The following is a 20,000-nucleotide window of genomic DNA, read 5'->3' on the forward strand; positions in this document are numbered from 1 at the left end:
TGTTAAAGTCCACCTTGCAACCGGATTGGTCGGGTAAGCTGAAAAACACCATGCCAGATTGGGCACCAGGTCTCTAGGCGCTTGGAGGACATATTGGGTCTACATCCCTCAGTTTCTGAGGTCCAAGAAATGTTCACCCTCTACCCTAATAGAGAGGTCTTGGCCGATCGTGGCTGAGAGGGGAAGAAGGTAGCAGTGCAAGATGCTTATGGGCCTTCTCTAATAATGGACCAACTTTCTCTCTCTCTCCTTACCTGTGGTTCTGCCTGGCTACTGGGGCTACCAGTTGTAAGCCTGCAGCCCACAGGGAGTTGGTTTGTTCCTCTCACACATGTAAATGGGTAAGCATTCAAGTGCACACACCTGCCTACGTCCACAGACCCTCGCGCACACACACTTTTGTCAACAAGCTTTTTCGCAATTAAGAGTATCAGGGACCCATGTTGAAATACAAAAGCAGCACACCACGTGACGGCCATCACATAGAGTCCAGCAGCAAATGGGAAACGTTTAACTAGCTGTGGTCCTATTACTTGCGCTCTACCGTGGAACAACTGCTGGATGAGTCCTGCTGGAGAATATTGAACCTACAACAAGTCTGAGGTAAATAAGAATTCCACAGGAATATAATCAAACAGGGACCTACAACCCTTCCGAGCCAGATAGGAGTCGAACCTACAATCTTCTGATCCGTAGTCAGACGCGTTATCCATTGCGCCACTGGCCCTATGTAGACTTATGCATCCTTTTGTCCTTAAGTGGGCTAGAAAGTGTGTGTGTGTGTGTGTGTGTGTGAAGGCACAAGGAAACCCATCTGACCTCCTGGAAGTCTGTTCTGTGAGGTTTTCCCAAGTTTTACAAAGGACTTTAGGAGAAGGAAGCACCTAAAAGCCAGGCGAAATGGTCCTAGATCCAAGGAAATCTTTTAGATCAGGCTCAGTTTCTTAAATAGTTTGCATTAACATAATCAGTTCCAGGTCTGTGTGGGGCTGAGCTTGAGAACTCCTTAGTAAGTAGGCGTTTACAACAATAAGGGGTTTAATATTACAACACAGGCGAACATTCAGACACATTATCATAAGCTCACCTTGTCCAGGGACCCAAGCATGCTGCCTTTCCACTCTCAGAGCCCTTCACCTAACCTACTGTGCAGCTGTTTCACCTTTAATATCACTGTTCCACAGGCAGCGTGACGTCACAATGCTCCTTGTCTGTAGCCCGAACCAGGAGCCTTTGCAAACCTGGTATAATCTACATACTTACGGTGTGTTTAGTCTTGGACCACAAATGCAGTGAAGAATAATGGATTGCTACTCTTCATACATTTTTGACCATTGGCTCAGATTTGAATGCGTACTGGCCATCTGAGCATCTCTGCCAGGCCACCCTATGTCTAGAGACTGTAGATTTAGAGAGTTTATAAACATTGTCAGTTCATCAATAAAGTGTGCTCGCTTCGGCAGCACATATACTAAAATTGGAACGATACAGAGAAGATTAGCATGGCCCCTGCGCAAGGATGACACGCAAATTCGTGAAGCGTTCCATATTTTTAACAGCTTTTAGGAGAGAAATCTTTTTTGTTTTCAAGACTAATTGAAAAAATAAAGCAGGTCCCAGTGCTGTCCCCGTGATATGTATTTTTCAATTAGTCTCTCCTCAACATTTTTAATGTATTTGCTTTGCAGTAAAGAAGGTGCGCTCTATGTTCAGCTGCATTTAGCAAGGAAGCCTGCAGGACTTCTGGGACTTTTCTTTCTCTTTTTTAGCCTCACTGTCATTATTCTTCACCACCCCCAAATCTATACTGCTGCAGGGTTGTGTTGCTTCGTGGGAAGCAGGACAAAGAGAAGGGCAGGGCCTATGCAAATGAAGGCCTCAGGGATGTCTGGGAGTGCCTTTTTAGCAGTATTGTTAAAGTCCACCTTGCAACCGGATTGGTCGGGTAAGCTGAAAAACACCATGCCAGATTGGGCACCAGGTCTCTAGGCGCTTGGAGGACATATTGGGTCTACATCCCTCAGTTTCTGAGGTCCAAGAAATGTTCACCCTCTACCCTAATAGAGAGGTCTTGGCCGATCGTGGCTGAGAGGGGAAGAAGGTAGCAGTGCAAGATGCTTATGGGCCTTCTCTAATAAAGGACCAACTTTCTCTCTCTCTCCTTACCTGTGGTTCTGCCTGGCTACTGGGGCTACCAGTTGTAAGCCTGCAGCCCACAGGGAGTTGGTTTGTTCCTCTCACACATGTAAATGGGTAAGCATTCAAGTGCACACACCTGCCTACGACCACAGACCCTCGCGCACACACACTTTTGTCAACAAGCTTTTTCGCAATTAAGAGTATCAGGGACCCATGTTGAAATACAAAAGCAGCACACCACGTGACGGCCATCACTTAGAGTCCAGCAGCAAATGGGAAACGTTTAACTAGCTGTGGTCCTATTACTTGCGCTCTACCGTGGAACAACTGCTGGATGAGTCCTGCTGGAGAATATTGAACCTACAACAAGTCTGAGGTAAATAAGAATTCCACAGGAATATAATCAAACAGGGACCTACAACCCTTCCGAGCCAGATAGGAGTCCAACCTACAATCTTCTGATCCGTAGTCAGACGCGTTATCCATTGCGCCACTGGCCCTATGTAGACTTATGCATCCTTTTGTCCTTAAGTGGGCTAGAAAGTGTGTGTGTGTGTGTGTGTGTGTGAAGGCACAAGGAAACCCATCTGACCTCCTGGAAGTCTGTTCTGTGAGGTTTTCCCAAGTTTTACAAAGGACTTTAGGAGAAGGAAGCACCTAAAAGCCAGGCGAAATGGTCCTAGATCCAAGGAAATCTTTTAGATCAGGCTCAGTTTCTTAAATAGTTTGCATTAACATAATCAGTTCCAGGTCTGTGTGGGGCTGAGCTTGAGAACTCCTTAGTAAGTAGGCGTTTACAACAATAAGGGGTTTAATATTACAACACAGGCGAACATTCAGACACATTATCATAAGCTCACCTTGTCCAGGGACCCAAGCATGCTGCCTTTCCACTCTCAGAGCCCTTCACCTAACCTACTGTGCAGCTGTTTCACCTTTAATATCACTGTTCCACAGGCAGCGTGACGTCACAATGCTCCTTGTCTGTAGCCCGAACCAGGAGCCTTTGCAAACCTGGTATAATCTACATACTTACGGTGTGTTTAGTCTTGGACCAAAAATGCAGTGAAGAATAATGGATTGCTACTCTTCATACATTTTTGACCATTGGCTCAGATTTGAATGCGTACTGGCCATCTGAGCATCTCTGCCAGGCCACCCTATGTCTAGAGACTGTAGATTTAGAGAGTTTATAAACATTGTCAGTTCATCAATAAAGTGTGCTCGCTTCGGCAGCACATATACTAAAATTGGAACGATACAGAGAAGATTAGCATGGCCCCTGCGCAAGGATGACACGCAAATTCGTGAAGCGTTCCATATTTTTAACAGCTTTTAGGAGAGAAATCTTTTTTGTTTTCAAGACTAATTGAAAAAATAAAGCAGGTCCCAGTGCTGTCCCCGTGATATGTATTTTTCAATTAGTCTCTCCTCAACATTTTTTATGTATTTGCTTTGCAGTAAAGAAGGTGCGCTCTATGTTCAGCTGCATTTAGCAAGGAAGCCTGCAGGACTTCTGGGACTTTTCTTTCTCTTTTTTAGCCTCACTGTCATTATTCTTCACCACCCCCAAATCTATACTGCTGCAGTGTTGTGTTGCTTCGTGGGAAGCAGGACAAAGAGAAGGGCAGGGCCTATGCAAATGAAGGCCTCAGGGATGTCTGGGAGTGCCTTTTTAGCAGTATTGTTAAAGTCCACCTTGCAACCGGATTGGTCGGGTAAGCTGAAAAACACCATGCCAGATTGGGCACCAGGTCTCTAGGCGCTTGGAGGACATATTGGGTCTACATCCCTCAGTTTCTGAGGTCCAAGAAATGTTCACCCTCTACCCTAATAGAGAGGTCTTGGCCGATCGTGGCTGAGAGGGGAAGAAGGTAGCAGTGCAAGATGCTTATGGGCCTTCTCTAATAATGGACCAACTTTCTCTCTCTCTCATTACCTGTGGTTCTGCCTGGCTACTGGGGCTACCAGTTGTAAGCCTGCAGCCCACAGGGAGTTGGTTTGTTCCTCTCACACATGTAAATGGGTAAGCATTCAAGTGCACACACCTGCCTACGTCCACAGACCCTCGCGCACACACACTTTTGTCAACAAGCTTTTTCGCAATTAAGAGTATCAGGGACCCATGTTGAAATACAAAAGCAGCACACCACGTGACGGCCATCACATAGAGTCCAGCAGCAAATGGGAAACGTTTAACTAGCTGTGGTCCTATTACTTGCGCTCTACTGTGACACAACTGCTGGATGAGTCCTGCTGGAGAATATTGAACCTACAACAAGTCTGAGGTAAATAAGAATTCCACAGGAATATAATCAAACAGGGACCTACAACCCTTCCGAGCCAGATAGGAGTCGAACCTACAATCTTCTGATCCATAGTCAGACGCGTTATCCATTGCGCCACTGACCCTATGTAGACTTATGCATCCTTTTGTCCTTAAGTGGGCTAGAAAGTGTGTGTGTGTGTGTGTGTGTGTGTGAAGGCACAAGGAAACCCATCTGACCTCCTGGAAGTCTGTTCTGTGAGGTTTTCCCAAGTTTTACAAAGGACTTTAGGAGAAGGAAGCACCTAAAAGCTAGGCGAAATGGTCCTAGATCCAAGGAAATCTTTTAGATCAGGCTCAATTTCTTAAATAGTTTGCATTAACATAATCAGTTCCAGGTCTGTGTGGGGCTGAGCTTGAGAACTCCTTAGTAAGTAGGCGTTTACAACAATAAGGGGTTTAATATTACAACACAGGCGAACATTCAGACACATTATCATAAGCTCACCTTGTCCAGGGACCCAAGCATGCTGCCTTTCCACTCTCAGAGCCCTTCACCTAACCTACTGTGCAGCTGTTTCACCTTTAATATCACTGTTCCACAGGCAGCGTGACGTCACAATGCTCCTTGTCTGTAGCCCGAACCAGGAGCCTTTGCAAACCTGGTATAATCTACATACTTACGGTGTGTTTAGTCTTGGACCACAAATGCAGTGAAGAATAATGGATTGCTACTCTTCATACATTTTTGACCATTGGCTCAGATTTGAATGCGTACTGGCCATCTGAGCATCTCTGCCAGGCCACTCTATGTCTAGAGACTGTAGATTTAGAGAGTTTATAAACATTGTCAGTTCATCAATAAAGTGTGCTCGCTTCGGCAGCACATATACTAAAATTGGAACGATACAGAGAAGATTAGCATGGCCCCTGCGCAAGGATGACACGCAAATTCGTGAAGCGTTCCATATTTTTAACAGCTTTTAGGAGAGAAATCTTTTTTGTTTTCAAGACTAATTGAAAAAATAAAGCAGGTCCCAGTGCTGTCCCCGTGATATGTATTTTTCAATTAGTCTCTCCTCAACATTTTTAATGTATTTGCTTTGCAGTAAAGAAGGTGCGCTCTATGTTCAGCTGCATTTAGCAAGGAAGCCTGCAGGACTTCTGGGACTTTTCTTTCTCTTTTTTAGCCTCACTGTCATTATTCTTCACCACCCCCAAATCTATACTGCTGCAGTGTTGTGTTGCTTCGTGGGAAGCAGGACAAAGAGAAGGGCAGGGCCTATGCAAATGAAGGCCTCGGGGATGTCTGGGAGTGCCTTTTTAGCAGTATTGTTAAAGTCCACCTTGCAACCGGATTGGTCGGGTAAGCTGAAAAACACCATGCCAGATTGGGCACCAGGTCTCTCGGCGCTTGGAGGACATATTGGGTCTACATCCCTCAGTTTCTGAGGTCCAAGAAATGTTCACCCTCTACCCTAATAGAGAGGTCTTGGCCGATCGTGGCTGAGAGGGGAAGAAGGTAGCAGTGCAAGATGCTTATGGTCCTTCTCTAATAATGGACCAACTTTCTCTCTCTCCTTACCTGTGGTTCTGCTTGGCTACTGGGGCTACCAGTTGTAAGCCTGCAGCCCACAGGGAGTTGGTTTGTTCCTCTCACACATGTAAATGGGTAAGCATTCAAGTGCACACACCTGCCTACGTCCACAGACCCTCGCGCACACACACTTTTGTCAACAAGCTTTTTCGCAATTAAGAGTATCAGGGACCCATGTTGAAATACAAAAGCAGCACACCACGTGACGGCCATCACATAGAGTCCAGCAGCAAATGGGAAACGTTTAACTAGCTGTGGTCCTATTACTTGCGCTCTACCGTGGAACAACTGCTGGATGAGTCCTGCTGGAGAATATTGAACCTACAACAAGTCTGAGGTAAATAAGAATTCCACAGGAATATAATCAAACAGGGACCTACAACCCTTCCGAGCCAGATAGGAGTCGAACCTACAATCTTCTGATCCGTAGTCAGACGCGTTATCCATTGCGCCACTGGCCCTATGTAGACTTATGCATCCTTTTGTCCTTAAGTGGGCTAGAAAGTGTGTGTGTGTGTGTGTTTGTGTGAAGGCACAAGGAAACCCATCTGACCTCCTGGAAGTCTGTTCTGTGAGGTTTTCCCAAGTTTTACAAAGGACTTTAGGAGAAGGAAGCACCTAAAAGCTAGGCGAAATGGTCCTAGATCCAAGGAAATCTTTTAGATCAGGCTCAGTTTCTTAAATAGTTTGCATTAACATAATCAGTTCCAGGTCTGTGTGGGGCTGAGCTTGAGAACTCCTTAGTAAGTAGGCATTTACAGCAATAAGGGGTTTAATATTACAACACAGGCGAACATTCAGACACATTATCATAAGCTCACCTTGTCCAGGGACCCAAGCATGCTGCCTTTCCACTCTCAGAGCCCTTCACCTAACCTACTGTGCAGCTGTTTCACCTTTAATATCACTGTTCCACAGGCAGCGTGACGTCACAATGCTCCTTGTCTGTAGCCCGAACCAGGAGCCTTTGCAAACCTGGTATAATCTACATACTTACGGTGTGTTTAGTCTTGGACCACAAATGCAGTGAAGAATAATGGATTGCTACTCTTCATACATTTTTGACCATTGGCTCAGATTTGAATGCGTACTGGCCATCTGAGCATCTCTGCCAGGCCACCCTATGTCTAGAGACTGTAGATTTAGAGAGTTTATAAACATTGTCAGTTCATCAATAAAGTGTGCTCGCTTCGGCAGCACATATACTAAAATTGGAACGATACAGAGAAGATTAGCATGGCCCCTGCGCAAGGATGACACGCAAATTCGTGAAGCGTTCCATATTTTTAACAGCTTTTAGGAGAGAAATCTTTTTTGTTTTCAAGACTAATTGAAAAAATAAAGCAGGTCCCAGTGCTGTCCCCGTGATATGTATTTTTCAATTAGTCTCTCCTCAGCATTTTTAATGTATTTGCTTTGCAGTAAAGAAGGTGCGCTCTATGTTCAGCTGCATTTAGCAAGGAAGCCTGCAGGACTTCTGGGACTTTTCTTTCTCTTTTTTAGCCTCACTGTCATTATTCTTCACCACCCCCAAATCTATACTGCTGCAGTGTTGTGTTGCTTCGTGGGAAGCAGGACAAAGAGAAGGGCAGGGCCTATGCAAATGAAGGCCTCAGGGATGTCTGGGAGTGCCTTTTTAGCAGTATTGTTAAAGTCCACCTTGCAACCGGATTGGTCGGGTAAGCTGAAAAACACCATGCCAGATTGGGCACCAGGTCTCTAGGCGCTTGGAGGACATATTGGGTCTACATCCCTCAGTTTCTGAGGTCCAAGAAATGTTCACCCTCTACCCTAATAGAGAGGTCTTGGCCGATCGTGGCTGAGAGGGGAAGAAGGTAGCAGTGCAAGATGCTTATGGGCCTTCTCTAATAATGGACCAACTTTCTCTCTCTCTCCTTACCTGTGCTTCTGCCTGGCTACTGGGGCTACCAGTTGTAAGCCTGCAGCCCACAGGGAGTTGGTTTGTTCCTCTCACACATGTAAATGGGTAAGCATTCAAGTGCACACACCTGCCTACGTCCACAGACCCTCGCGCACACACACTTTTGTCAACAAGCTTTTTCGCAATTAAGAGTATCAGGGACCCATGTTGAAATACAAAAGCAGCACACCACGTGACGGCCATCACATAGAGTCCAGCAGCAAATGGGAAACGTTTAACTAGCTGTCGTCCTATTACTTGCGCTCTACCGTGGAACAACTGCTGGATGAGTCCTGCTGGAGAATATTGAACCTACAACAAGTCTGAGGTAAATAAGAATTCCACAGGAATATAATCAAACAGGGACCTACAACCCTTCCGAGCCAGATAGGAGTCGAACCTACAATCTTCTGATCCGTAGTCAGACGCGTTATCCATTGCGCCACTGGCCCTATGTAGACTTATGCATCCTTTTGTCCTTAAGTGGGCTAGAAAGTGTGTGTGTGTGTGTGTTTGTGTGAAGGCACAAGGAAACCCATCTGACCTCCTGGAAGTCTGTTCTGTGAGGTTTTCCCAAGTTTTACAAAGGACTTTAGGAGAAGGAATCACCTAAAAGCTAGGCGAAATGGTCCTAGATCCAAGGAAATCTTTTAGATCAGGCTCAGTTTCTTAAATAGTTTGCATTAACATAATCAGTTCCAGGTCTGTGTGGGGCTGAGCTTGAGAACTCCTTAGTAAGTAGGCGTTTACAACAATAAGGGGTTTAATATTACAACACAGGCGAACATTCAGACACATTATCATAAGCTCACCTTGTCCAGGGACCCAAGCATGCTGCCTTTCCACTCTCAGAGCCCTTCACCTAACCTACTGTGCAGCTGTTTCACCTTTAATATCACTGTTCCACAGGCAGCGTGACGTCACAATGCTCCTTGTCTGTAGCCCGAACCAGGAGCCTTTGCAAACCTGGTATAATCTACATACTTACGGTGTGTTTAGTCTTGGACCACAAATGCAGTGAAGAATAATGGATTGCTACTCTTCATACATTTTTGACCATTGGCTCAGATTTGAATGCGTACTGGCCATCTGAGCATCTCTGCCAGGCCACCCTATGTCTAGAGACTGTAGATTTAGAGAGTTTATAAACATTGTCAGTTCATCAATAAAGTGTGCTCGCTTCGGCAGCACATATACTAAAATTGGAACGATACAGAGAAGATTAGCATGGCCCCTGCGCAAGGATGACACGCAAATTCGTGAAGCGTTCCATATTTTTAACAGCTTTTAGGAGAGAAATCTTTTTTGTTTTCAAGACTAATTGAAAAAATAAAGCAGGTCCCAGTGCTGTCCCCGTGATATGTATTTTTCAATTAGTCTCTCCTCAACATTTTTAATGTATTTGCTTTGCAGTAAAGAAGGTGCGCTCTATGTTCAGCTGCATTTAGCAAGGAAGCCTGCAGGACTTCTGGGACTTTTCTTTCTCTTTTTTAGCCTCACTGTCATTATTCTTCACCACCCCCAAATCTATACTGCTGCAGTGTTGTGTTGCTTCGTGGGAAGCAGGACAAAGAGAAGGGCAGGGCCTATGCAAATGAAGGCCTCAGGGATGTCTGGGAGTGCCTTTTTAGCAGTATTGTTAAAGTCCACCTTGCAACCGGATTGGTCGGGTAAGCTGAAAAACACCATGCCAGATTGGGCACCAGGTCTCTAGGCGCTTGGAGGACATATTGGGTCTACATCCCTCAGTTTCTGAGGTCCAAGAAATGTTCACCCTCTACCCTAATAGAGAGGTCTTGGCCGATCGTGGCTGAGAGGGGAAGAAGGTAGCAGTGCAAGATGCTTATGGTCCTTCTCTAATAATGGACCAACTTTCTCTCTCTCCTTACCTGTGGTTCTGCCTGGCTACTGGGGCTACCAGTTGTAAGCCTGCAGCCCACAGGGAGTAGGTTTGTTCCTCTCACACATGTAAATGGGTAAGCATTCAAGTGCACACACCTGCCTACGTCCACAGACCCTCGCGCACACACACTTTTGTCAACAAGCTTTTTCGCAATTAAGAGTATCAGGGACCCATGTTGAAATACAAAAGCAGCACACCACGTGACGGCCATCACATAGAGTCCAGCAGCAAATGGGAAACGTTTAACTAGCTGTGGTCCTATTACTTGCGCTCTACCGTGGAACAACTGCTGGATGAGTCCTGCTGGAGAATATTGAACCTACAACAAGTCTGAGGTAAATAAGAATTCCACAGGAATGTAATCAAACAGGGACCTACAACCCTTCCGAGCCAGATAGGAGTCGAACCTACAATCTTCTGATCCGTAGTCAGACGCGTTATCCATTGCGCCACTGGCCCTATGTAGACTTATGCATCCTTTTGTCCTTAAGTGGGCTAGAAAGTGTGTGTGTGTGTGTGTGTGTGTGAAGGCACAAGGAAACCCATCTGACCTCCTGGAAGTCTGTTCTGTGAGGTTTTCCCAAGTTTTACAAAGGACTTTAGGAGAAGGAAGCACCTAAAAGCTAGGCGAAATGGTCCTAGATCCAAGGAAATCTTTTAGATCAGGCTCAGTTTCTTAAATAGTTTGCATTAACATAATCAGTTCCAGGTCTGTGTGGGGCTGAGCTTGAGAACTCCTTAGTAAGTAGGCGTTTACAACAATAAGGGGTTTAATATTACAACACAGGCGAACATTCAGACACATTATCATAAGCTCACCTTGTCCAGGGACCCAAGCATGCTGCCTTTCCACTCTCAGAGCCCTTCACCTAACCTACTGTGCAGCTGTTTCACCTTTAATATCACTGTTCCACAGGCAGCGTGACGTCACAATGCTCCTTGTCTGTAGCCCGAACCAGGAGCCTTTGCAAACCTGGTATAATCTACATACTTACGGTGTTTTTAGTCTTGGACCACAAATGCAGTGAAGAATAATGGATTGCTACTCTTCATACATTTTTGACCATTGGCTCAGATTTGAATGCGTACTGGCCATCTGAGTATCTCTGCCAGGCCACCCTATGTCTAGAGACTGTAGATTTAGAGAGTTTATAAACATTGTCAGTTCATCAATAAAGTGTGCTCGCTTCGGCAGCACATATACTAAAATTGGAACGATACAGAGAAGATTAGCATGGCCCCTGCGCAAGGATGACACGCAAATTCGTGAAGCGTTCCATATTTTTAACAGCTTTTAGGAGAGAAATCTTTTTTGTTTTCAAGACTAATTGAAAAAATAAAGCAGGTCCCAGTGCTGTCCCCGTGATATGTATTTTTCAATTAGTCTCTCCTCAACATTTTTAATGTATTTGCTTTGCAGTAAAGAAGGTGCGCTCTATGTTCAGCTGCATTTAGCAAGGAAGCCTGCAGGACTTCTGGGACTTTTCTTTCTCTTTTTTAGCCTCACTGTCATTATTCTTCACCACCCCCAAATCTATACTGCTGCAGTGTTGTGTTGCTTCGTGGGAAGCAGGACAAAGAGAAGGGCAGGGCCTATGCAAATGAAGGCCTCAGGGATGTCTGGGAGTGCCTTTTTAGCAGTATTGTTAAAGTCCACCTTGCACCCGGATTGGTCGGGTAAGCTGAAAAACACCATGCCAGATTGGGCACCAGGTCTCTAGGCGCTTGGAGGACATATTGGGTCTACATCCCTCAGTTTCTGAGGTCCAAGAAATGTTCACCCTCTACCCTAATAGAGAGGTCTTGGCCGATCGTGGCTGAGAGGGGAAGAAGGTAGCAGTGCAAGATGCTTATGGGCCTTCTCTAATAATGGACCAACTTTCTCTCTCTCTCCTTACCTGTGGTTCTGCCTGGCTACTGGGGCTACCAGTTGTAAGCCTGCAGCCCACAGGGAGTTGGTTTGTTCCTCTCACACATGTAAATGGGTAAGCATTCAAGTGCACACACCTGCCTACGTCCACAGACCCTCGCGCACACACACTTTTGTCAACAAGCTTTTTCGCAATTAAGAGTATCAGGGACCCATGTTGAAATACAAAAGCAGCACACCACTTGACGGCCATCACATAGAGTCCAGCAGCAAATGGGAAACGTTTAACTAGCTGTGGTCCTATTACTTGCGCTCTACCGTGGAACAACTGCTGGATGAGTCCTGCTGGAGAATATTGAACCTACAACAAGTCTGAGGTAAATAAGAATTCCACAGGAATATAATCAAACAGAGACCTACAACCCTTCCGAGCCAGATAGGAGTCCAACCTACAATCTTCTGATCCGTAGTCAGACGCGTTATCCATTGCGCCACTGGCCCTATGTAGACTTATGCATCCTTTTGTCCTTAAGTGGGCTAGAAAGTGTGTGTGTGTGTGTGTGTGTGTGAAGGCACAAGGAAACCCATCTGACCTCCTGGAAGTCTGTTCTGTGAGGTTTTCCCAAGTTTTACAAAGGACTTTAGGAGAAGGAAGCACCTAAAAGCTAGGCGAAATGGTCCTAGATCCAAGGAAATCTTTTAGATCAGGCTCAGTTTCTTAAATAGTTTGCATTAACATAATCAGTTCCAGGTCTGTGTGGGGCTGAGCTTGAGAACTCCTTAGTAAGTAGGCGTTTACAACAATAAGGGGTTTAATATTACAACACAGGCGAACATTCAGACACATTATCATAAGCTCACCTTGTCCAGGGACCCAAGCATGCTGCCTTTCCACTCTCAGAGCCCTTCACCTAACCTACTGTGCAGCTGTTTCACCTTTAATATCACTGTTCCACAGGCAGCGTGACGTCACAATGCTCCTTGTCTGTAGCCCGAACCAGGAGCCTTTGCAAACCTGGTATAATCTACAAACTTACTGTGTGTTTAGTCTTGGACCACAAATGCAGTGAAGAATAATGGATTGCTAATCTTCATACATTTTTGACCATTGGCTCAGATTTGAATGCGTACTGGCCATCTGAGCATCTCTGCCAGGCCACCCTATGTCTAGAGACTGTAGATTTAGAGAGTTTATAAACATTGTCAGTTCATCAATAAAGTGTGCTCGCTTCGGCAGCACATATACTAAAATTGGAACGATACAGAGAAGATTAGCATGGCCCCTGCGCAAGGATGACACGCAAATTCGTGAAGCGTTCCATATTTTTAACAGCTTTTAGGAGAGAAATCTTTTTTGTTTTCAAGACTAATTGAAAAAATAAAGCAGGTCCCAGTGCTGTCCCCATGATATGTATTTTTCAATTAGTCTCTCCTCAACATTTTTTATGTATTTGCTTTGCAGTAAAGAAGGTGCGCTCTATGTTCAGCTGCATTTAGCAAGGAAGCCTGCAGGACTTCTGGGACTTTTCTTTCTCTTTTTTAGCCTCACTGTCATTATTCTTCACCACCCCCAAATCTATACTGCTGCAGTGTTGTGTTGCTTCGTGGGAAGCAGGACAAAGAGAAGGGCAGGGCCTATGCAAATGAAGGCCTCAGGGATGTCTGGGAGTGCCTTTTTAGCAGTATTGTTAAAGTCCACCTTGCAACCGGATTGGTCGGGTAAGCTGAAAAACACCATGCCAGATTGGGCACCAGGTCTCTAGGCGCTTGGAGGACATATTGGGTCTACATCCCTCAGTTTCTGAGGTCCAAGAAATATTCACCCTCTACCCTAATAGAGAGGTCTTGGCCGATCGTTGCTGAGAGGGGAAGAAGGTAGCAGTGCAAGATGCTTATGGGCCTTCTCTAATAATGGACCAACTTTCTCTCTCTCTCCTTACCTGTGGTTCTGCCTGGCTACTGGGGCTACCAGTTGTAAGCCTGCAGCCCACAGGGAGTTGGTTTGTTCCTCTCACACATGTAAATGGGTAAGCATTCAAGTGCACACACCTGCCTACGTCCACAGACCCTCGCGCACACACACTTTTGTCAACAAGCTTTTTCGCAATTAAGAGTATCAGGGACCCATGTTGAAATACAAAAGCAGCACACCACGTGACGGCCATCACATAGAGTCCAGCTGCAAATGGGAAACGTTTAACTAGCTGTGGTCCTATTACTTGCGCTCTACCGTGGAAAAACTGCTGGATGAGTCCTGCTGGAGAATATTGAACCTACAACAAGTCTGAGGTAAATAAGAATTCCACAGGAATATAATCAAACAGAGACATACAACCCTTCCGAGCCAGATAGGAGTCGAACCTACAATCTTCTGATCCGTAGTCAGACGCGTTATCCATTGCGCCACTGGCCCTATGTAGACTTATGCATCCTTTTGTCCTTAAGTGGGCTAGAAAGTGTGTGTGTGTGTGTGTTTGTGTGAAGGCACAAGGAAACCCATCTGACCTCCTGGAAGTCTGTTCTGTGAGGTTTTCCCAAGTTTTACAAAGGACTTTAGGAGAAGGAAGCACCTAAAAGCTAGGCGAAATGGTCCTAGATCCAAGGAACTCTTTTAGATCAGGCTCAGTTTCTTAAATAGTTTGCATTAACATAATCAGTTCCAGGTCTGTGTGGGGCTGAGCTTGAGAACTCCTTAGTAAGTAGGCGTTTACAACAATAAGGGGTTTAATATTACAACACAGGCGAACATTCAGACACATTATCATAAGCTCACCTTGTCCAGGGACCCAAGCATGCTGCCTTTCCACTCTCAGAGCCCTTCACCTAACCTACTGTGCAGCTGTTTCACCTTTAATATCACTGTTCCACAGGCAGCGTGACGTCACAATGCTCCTTGTCTGTAGCCCGAACCAGGAGCCTTTGCAAACCTGGTATAATCTACATACTTACGGTGTGTTTAGTCTTGGACCACAAATGCAGTGAAGAATAATGGATTGCTACTCTTCATACATTTTTGACCATTGGCTCAGATTTGAATGCGTACTGGCCATCTGAGCATCTCTGCCAGGCCACCCTATGTCTAGAGACTGTAGATTTAGAGAGTTTATAAACATTGTCAGTTCATCAATAAAGTGTGCTCGCTTCGGCAGCACATATACTAAAATTGGAACGATACAGAGAAGATTAGCATGGCCCCTGCGCAAGGATGACACGCAAATTCGTGAAGCGTTCCATATTTTTAACAGCTTTTAGGAGAGAAATCTTTTTTTGTTTTCAAGACTAATTGAAAAAATAAAGCAGGTCCCAGTGCTGTCCCCGTGATATGTATTTTTCAATTAGTCTCTCCTCAACATTTTTTATGTATTTGCTTTGCAGTAAAGAAGGTGCGCTCTATGTTCAGCTGCATTTAGCAAGGAAGCCTGCAGGACTTCTGGGACTTTTCTTTCTCTTTTTTAGCCTCACTGTCATTATTCTTCACCACCCCCAAATCTATACTGCTGCAGTGTTGTGTTGCTTCGTGGGAAGCAGGACAAAGAGAAGGGCAGGGCCTATGCAAATGAAGGCCTCAGGGATGTCTGGGAGTGCCTTTTTAGCAGTATTGTTAAAGTCCACCTTGCAACCGGATTGGTCGGGTAAGCTGAAAAACACCATGCCAGATTGGGCACCAGGTCTCTAGGCGCTTGGAGGACATATTGGGTCTACATCCCTCAGTTTCTGAGGTCCAAGAAATGTTCACCCTCTACCCTAATAGAGAGGTCTTGGCCGATCGTGGCTGAGAGGGGAAGAAGGTAGCAGTGCAAGATGCTTATGGGCCTTCTCTAATAATGGACCAACTTTCTCTCTCTCTCCTTACCTGTGGTTCTGCCTGGCTACTGGGGCTACCAGTTGTAAGCCTGCAGCCTACAGGGAGTTGGTTTGTTCCTCTCACACATGTAAATGGGTAAGCATGCAAGTGCACACACCTGCCTACGTCCACAGACCCTCGCGCACACACACTTTTGTCAACAAGCTTTTTCGCAATTAAGAGTATCAGGGACCCATGTTGAAATACAAAAGCAGCACACCACGTGACGGCCATCACATAGAGTCCAGCAGCAAATGGGAAACGTTTAACTAGCTGTGGTCCTATTACTTGCGCTCTACCGTGGAACAACTGCTGGATGAGTCCTGCTGGAGAATATTGAACCTACAACAAGTCTGAGGTAAATAAGAATTCCACAGGAATATAATCAAACAGGGACCTACAACCCTTCCGAGCCAGATAGGAGTCAAACCTACAATCTTCTGATCCGTAGTCAGACGCGTTATCCATTGCGCCACTGGCCCTATTTAGACTTATGCATCCTTTTGTCCTTAAGTGGGCTAGAAAGTGTGTGTGTGTGTGTGTGTGAAGGCACAAGGAAACCCCTCTGACCTCCTGGAAGTCTGTTCTGTGAGGTTTTCCCAAGTTTTACAAAGGACTTTAGGAGAAGGAAGCACCTAAAAGCTAGGCAAAATGGTCCTAGATCCAAGGAAATCTTTTAGATCAGGCTCAGTTTCTTAAATAGTTTGCATTAACATAATCAGTTCCAGGTCTGTGTGGGGCTGAGCTTGAGAACTCCTTAGTAAATAGGCGTTTACAACAATAAGGGGTTTAATATTACAACACAGGCGAACATTCAGACACATTATCATAAGCTCACCTTGTCCAGGGACCCAAGCATGCTGCCTTTCCACTCTCAGAGCCCTTCACCTAACCTACTGTGCAGCTGTTTCACCTTTAATATCACTGTTCCACAGGCAGCGTGACGTCACAATGCTCCTTGTCTGTAGCCCGAACCAGGAGCCTTTGCAAACCTGGTATAATCTACATACTTACGGTGTGTTTAGTCTTGGACCACAAATGCAGTGAAGAATAATGGATTGCTACTCTTCATACATTTTTGACCATTGGCTCAGATTTGAATGCGTACTGGCCATCTGAGCATCTCTGCCAGGCCACCCTATGTCTAGAGACTGTAGATTTAGAGAGTTTATAAACATTGTCAGTTCATCAATAAAGTGTGCTCGCTTCGGCAGCACATATACTAAAATTGGAACGATACAGAGAAGATTAGCATGGCCCCTGCGCAAGGATGACACGCAAATTCGTGAAGCGTTCCATATTTTTAACAGCTTTTAGGAGAGAAATCTTTTTTGTTTTCAAGACTAATTGAAAAAATAAAGCAGGTCCCAGTGCTGTCCCCGTGATATGTATTTTTCAATTAGTCTCTCCTCAACATTTTTAATGTATTTGCTTTGCAGTAAAGAAGGTGCGCTCTATGTTCAGCTGCATTTAGCAAGGAAGCCTGCAGGACTTCTGGGACTTTTCTTTCTCTTTTTTAGCCTCACTGTCATTATTCTTCACCACCCCCAAATCTATACTGCTGCAGTGTTGTGTTGCTTCGTGGGAAGCAGGACAAAGAGAAGGGCAGGGCCTATGCAAATGAAGGCCTCAGGGATGTCTGGGAGTGCCTTTTTAGCAGTATTGTTAAAGTCCACCTTGCAACCGGATTGGTCGGGTAAGCTGAAAAACACCATGCCAGATTGGGCACCAGGTCTCTAGGCGCTTGGATGACATATTGGGTCTACATCCCTCAGTTTCTGAGGTCCAAGAAATGTTCACCCTCTACCCTAATAGAGAGGTCTTGGCCGATCGTGGCCAAGAGGGGAAGAAGGTAGCAGTGCAAGATGCTTATGGTCCTTCTCTAATAATGGACCAACTTTCTCTCTCTCCTTACCTGTGGTTCTGCCTGGCTACTGGGGCTACCAGTTGTAAGCCTGCAGCCCACAGGGAGTTGGTTTGTTCCTCTCACACATGTAAATGGGTAAGCATTCAAGTGCACACACCTGCCTACGTCCACAGACCCTCGCGCACACACACTTTTGTCAACAAGCTTTTTCGCAATTAAGAGTATCAGGGACCCATGTTGAAATACAAAAGCAGCACACCACGTGACGGCCATCACATAGAGTCCAGCAGCAAATGGGAAACGTTTAACTAGCTGTGGTCCTATTACTTGCGCTCTACCGTGGAACAACTGCTGGATGAGTCCTGCTGGAGAATATTGAACCTACAACAAGTCTGAGGTAAATAAGAATTCCACAGGAATATAATCAAACAGTGACCTACAACCCTTCCGAGCCAGATAGGAGTCGAACCTACAATCTTCTGATCCGTAGTCAGACGCGTTATCCTTTGCGCCACTGGCCCTATGTAGACTTATGCATCCTTTTGTCCTTAAGTGGGCTAGAAAGTGTGTGTGTGTGTGTGTGTGTGTGTGAAGGCACAAGGAAACCCATCTGACCTCCTGGAAGTCTGTTCTGTGAGGTTTTCCCAAGTTTTACAAAGGACTTTAGGAGAAGGAAGCACCTAAAAGCTAGGCGAAATGGTCCTAGATCCAAGGAAATCTTTTAGATCAGGCTCAGTTTCTTAAATAGTTTGCATTAACATAATCAGTTCCAGGTCTGTGTGGGGCTGAGCTTGAGAACTCCTTAGTAAGTAGGCGTTTACAACAATAAGGGGTTTAATATTACAACACAGGCGAACATTCAGACACATTATCATAAGCTCACCTTGTCCAGGGACCCAAGCATGCTGCCTTTCCACTCTCAGAGCCCTTCACCTAACCTACTGTGCAGCTGTTTCACCTTTAATATCACTGTTCCACAGGCAGCGTGACGTCACAATGCTCCTTGTCTGTAGCCCGAACCAGGAGCCTTTGCAAACCTGGTATAATCTACATACTTACGGTGTGTTTAGTCTTGGACCACAAATGCAGTGAAGAATAATGGATTGCTACTCTTCATACATTTTTGACCATTGGCTCAGATTTGAATGCGTACTGGCCATCTGAGCATCTCTGCCAGGCCACCCTATGTCTAGAGACTGTAGATTTAGAGAGTTTATAAACATTGTCAGTTCATCAATGAAGTGTGCTCGCTTCGGCAGCACATATACTAAAATTGGAACGATACAGAGAAGATTAGCATGGCCCCTGCGCAAGGATGACACGCAAATTCGTGAAGCGTTCCATATTTTTAACAGCTTTTAGGAGAGAAATCTTTTTTGTTTTCAAGACTAATTGAAAAAATAAAGCAGGTCCCAGTGCTGTCCCCGTGATATGTATTTTTCAATTAGTCTCTCCTCAACATTTTTAATGTATTTGCTTTGCAGTAAAGAAGGTGCGCTCTATGTTCAGCTGCATTTAGCAAGGAAGCCTGCAGGACTTCTGGGACTTTTCTTTCTCTTTTTTAGCCTCACTGTCATTATTCTTGACCACCCCCAAATCTATACTGCTGCAGTGTTGTGTTGCTTCGTGGGAAGCAGGACAAAGAGAAGGGCAGGGCCTATGCAAATGAAGGCCTCAGGGATGTCTGGGAGTGCCTTTTTAGCAGTATTGTTAAAGTCCACCTTGCAACCGGATTGGTCGGGTAAGCTGAAAAACACCATGCCAGATTGGGCACCAGGTCTCTAGGCGCTTGGAGGACATATTGGGTCTACATCCCTCAGTTTCTGAGGTCCAAGAAATGTTCACCCTCTACCCTAATAGAGAGGTCTTGGCCGATCGTGGCTGAGAGGGGAAGAAGGTAGCAGTGCAAGATGCTTATGGGCCTACTCTAATAATGGACCAACTTTCTCTCTCTCTCCTTACCTGTGGTTCTGCCTGGCTACTAGGGCTACCAGTTGTAAGCCTGCAGCCCACAGGGAGTTGGTTTGTTCCTCTCACACATGTAAATGGGTAAGCATTCAAGTGCACACACCTGCCTACGTCCACAGACCCTCGCGCACACACACTTTTGTCAACAAGCTTTTTCGCAATTAAGAGTATCAGGGACCCATGTTGAAATACAAAAGCAGCACACCACGTGACGGCCATCACATAGAGTCCAGCAGCAAATGGGAAACGTTTAACTAGCTGTGGTCCTATTACTTGCGCTCTACCTGTGGAACAACTGCTGGATGAGTCATGCTGGAGAATATTGAACCTACAACAAGTCTGAGGTAAATAAGAATTCCACAGGAATATAATCAAACAGGGACCTACAACCCTTCCGAGCCAGATAGGAGTCAAACCTACAATCTTCTGATCCGTAGTCAGACGCGTTATCCATTGCGCCACTGGCCCTATGTAGACTTACGCATCCTTTTGTCCTTAAGTGGGCTAGAAAGTGTGTGTGTGTGTGTGTGTGTGAAGGCACAAGGAAACCCATCTGACCTCCTGGAAGTCTGTTCTGTGAGGTTTTCCCAAGTTTTACAAAGGACTTTAGGAGAAGGAAGCACCT

The 20,000-nt window shown here is 45.5% G+C and overlaps 16 non-coding genes across 16 annotated transcripts; 10 read left to right on the forward strand and 6 right to left on the reverse strand.

Moving 5' to 3' along the window:
• Positions 1–654: 654 nt before the first annotated feature.
• TRNAR-ACG (transfer RNA arginine (anticodon ACG)) lies at positions 655–727 on the reverse strand. Its single transcript has one exon. It is a non-coding gene; the product is annotated as a tRNA-Arg (tRNA).
• A 720-nt stretch (positions 728–1,447) lies between these two features.
• Positions 1,448–1,554, forward strand: LOC147705421 (U6 spliceosomal RNA). The gene has a single exon (XR_015298084.1). It is a non-coding gene; the product is annotated as a U6 spliceosomal RNA (small nuclear RNA).
• A 1,805-nt stretch (positions 1,555–3,359) lies between these two features.
• LOC147705422 (U6 spliceosomal RNA) lies at positions 3,360–3,466 on the forward strand. The gene has a single exon (XR_015298085.1). It is a non-coding gene; the product is annotated as a U6 spliceosomal RNA (small nuclear RNA).
• Positions 3,467–4,478: 1,012 nt separating this feature from the next.
• Positions 4,479–4,551, reverse strand: TRNAH-AUG (transfer RNA histidin (anticodon AUG)). The gene has a single exon. It is a non-coding gene; the product is annotated as a tRNA-His (tRNA).
• Positions 4,552–5,273: 722 nt separating this feature from the next.
• LOC147705424 (U6 spliceosomal RNA) lies at positions 5,274–5,380 on the forward strand. Its single transcript, XR_015298086.1, has one exon. It is a non-coding gene; the product is annotated as a U6 spliceosomal RNA (small nuclear RNA).
• Positions 5,381–6,390: 1,010 nt separating this feature from the next.
• Positions 6,391–6,463, reverse strand: TRNAR-ACG (transfer RNA arginine (anticodon ACG)). The gene has a single exon. It is a non-coding gene; the product is annotated as a tRNA-Arg (tRNA).
• Positions 6,464–7,183: 720 nt separating this feature from the next.
• On the forward strand, positions 7,184–7,290 carry LOC147705426 (U6 spliceosomal RNA). The gene has a single exon (XR_015298087.1). It is a non-coding gene; the product is annotated as a U6 spliceosomal RNA (small nuclear RNA).
• Positions 7,291–8,302: 1,012 nt separating this feature from the next.
• Positions 8,303–8,375, reverse strand: TRNAR-ACG (transfer RNA arginine (anticodon ACG)). Its single transcript has one exon. It is a non-coding gene; the product is annotated as a tRNA-Arg (tRNA).
• Positions 8,376–9,095: 720 nt separating this feature from the next.
• LOC147705428 (U6 spliceosomal RNA) lies at positions 9,096–9,202 on the forward strand. The gene has a single exon (XR_015298088.1). It is a non-coding gene; the product is annotated as a U6 spliceosomal RNA (small nuclear RNA).
• A 1,010-nt stretch (positions 9,203–10,212) lies between these two features.
• On the reverse strand, positions 10,213–10,285 carry TRNAR-ACG (transfer RNA arginine (anticodon ACG)). The gene has a single exon. It is a non-coding gene; the product is annotated as a tRNA-Arg (tRNA).
• Positions 10,286–11,005: 720 nt separating this feature from the next.
• Positions 11,006–11,112, forward strand: LOC147705430 (U6 spliceosomal RNA). Its single transcript, XR_015298089.1, has one exon. It is a non-coding gene; the product is annotated as a U6 spliceosomal RNA (small nuclear RNA).
• A 1,805-nt stretch (positions 11,113–12,917) lies between these two features.
• LOC147705431 (U6 spliceosomal RNA) lies at positions 12,918–13,024 on the forward strand. The gene has a single exon (XR_015298091.1). It is a non-coding gene; the product is annotated as a U6 spliceosomal RNA (small nuclear RNA).
• Positions 13,025–14,036: 1,012 nt separating this feature from the next.
• Positions 14,037–14,109, reverse strand: TRNAR-ACG (transfer RNA arginine (anticodon ACG)). Its single transcript has one exon. It is a non-coding gene; the product is annotated as a tRNA-Arg (tRNA).
• Positions 14,110–14,829: 720 nt separating this feature from the next.
• On the forward strand, positions 14,830–14,936 carry LOC147705433 (U6 spliceosomal RNA). Its single transcript, XR_015298092.1, has one exon. It is a non-coding gene; the product is annotated as a U6 spliceosomal RNA (small nuclear RNA).
• A 1,802-nt stretch (positions 14,937–16,738) lies between these two features.
• Positions 16,739–16,845, forward strand: LOC147705434 (U6 spliceosomal RNA). Its single transcript, XR_015298093.1, has one exon. It is a non-coding gene; the product is annotated as a U6 spliceosomal RNA (small nuclear RNA).
• A 1,805-nt stretch (positions 16,846–18,650) lies between these two features.
• LOC147705435 (U6 spliceosomal RNA) lies at positions 18,651–18,757 on the forward strand. The gene has a single exon (XR_015298094.1). It is a non-coding gene; the product is annotated as a U6 spliceosomal RNA (small nuclear RNA).
• The last annotated feature ends 1,243 nt before the right edge of the window (positions 18,758–20,000 follow it).

Source organism: Lissotriton vulgaris, chromosome 7 (assembly GCF_964263255.1).
Source record: "Lissotriton vulgaris chromosome 7, aLisVul1.2, whole genome shotgun sequence".
Lineage (NCBI taxonomy): Eukaryota > Metazoa > Chordata > Amphibia > Caudata > Salamandridae > Lissotriton > Lissotriton vulgaris.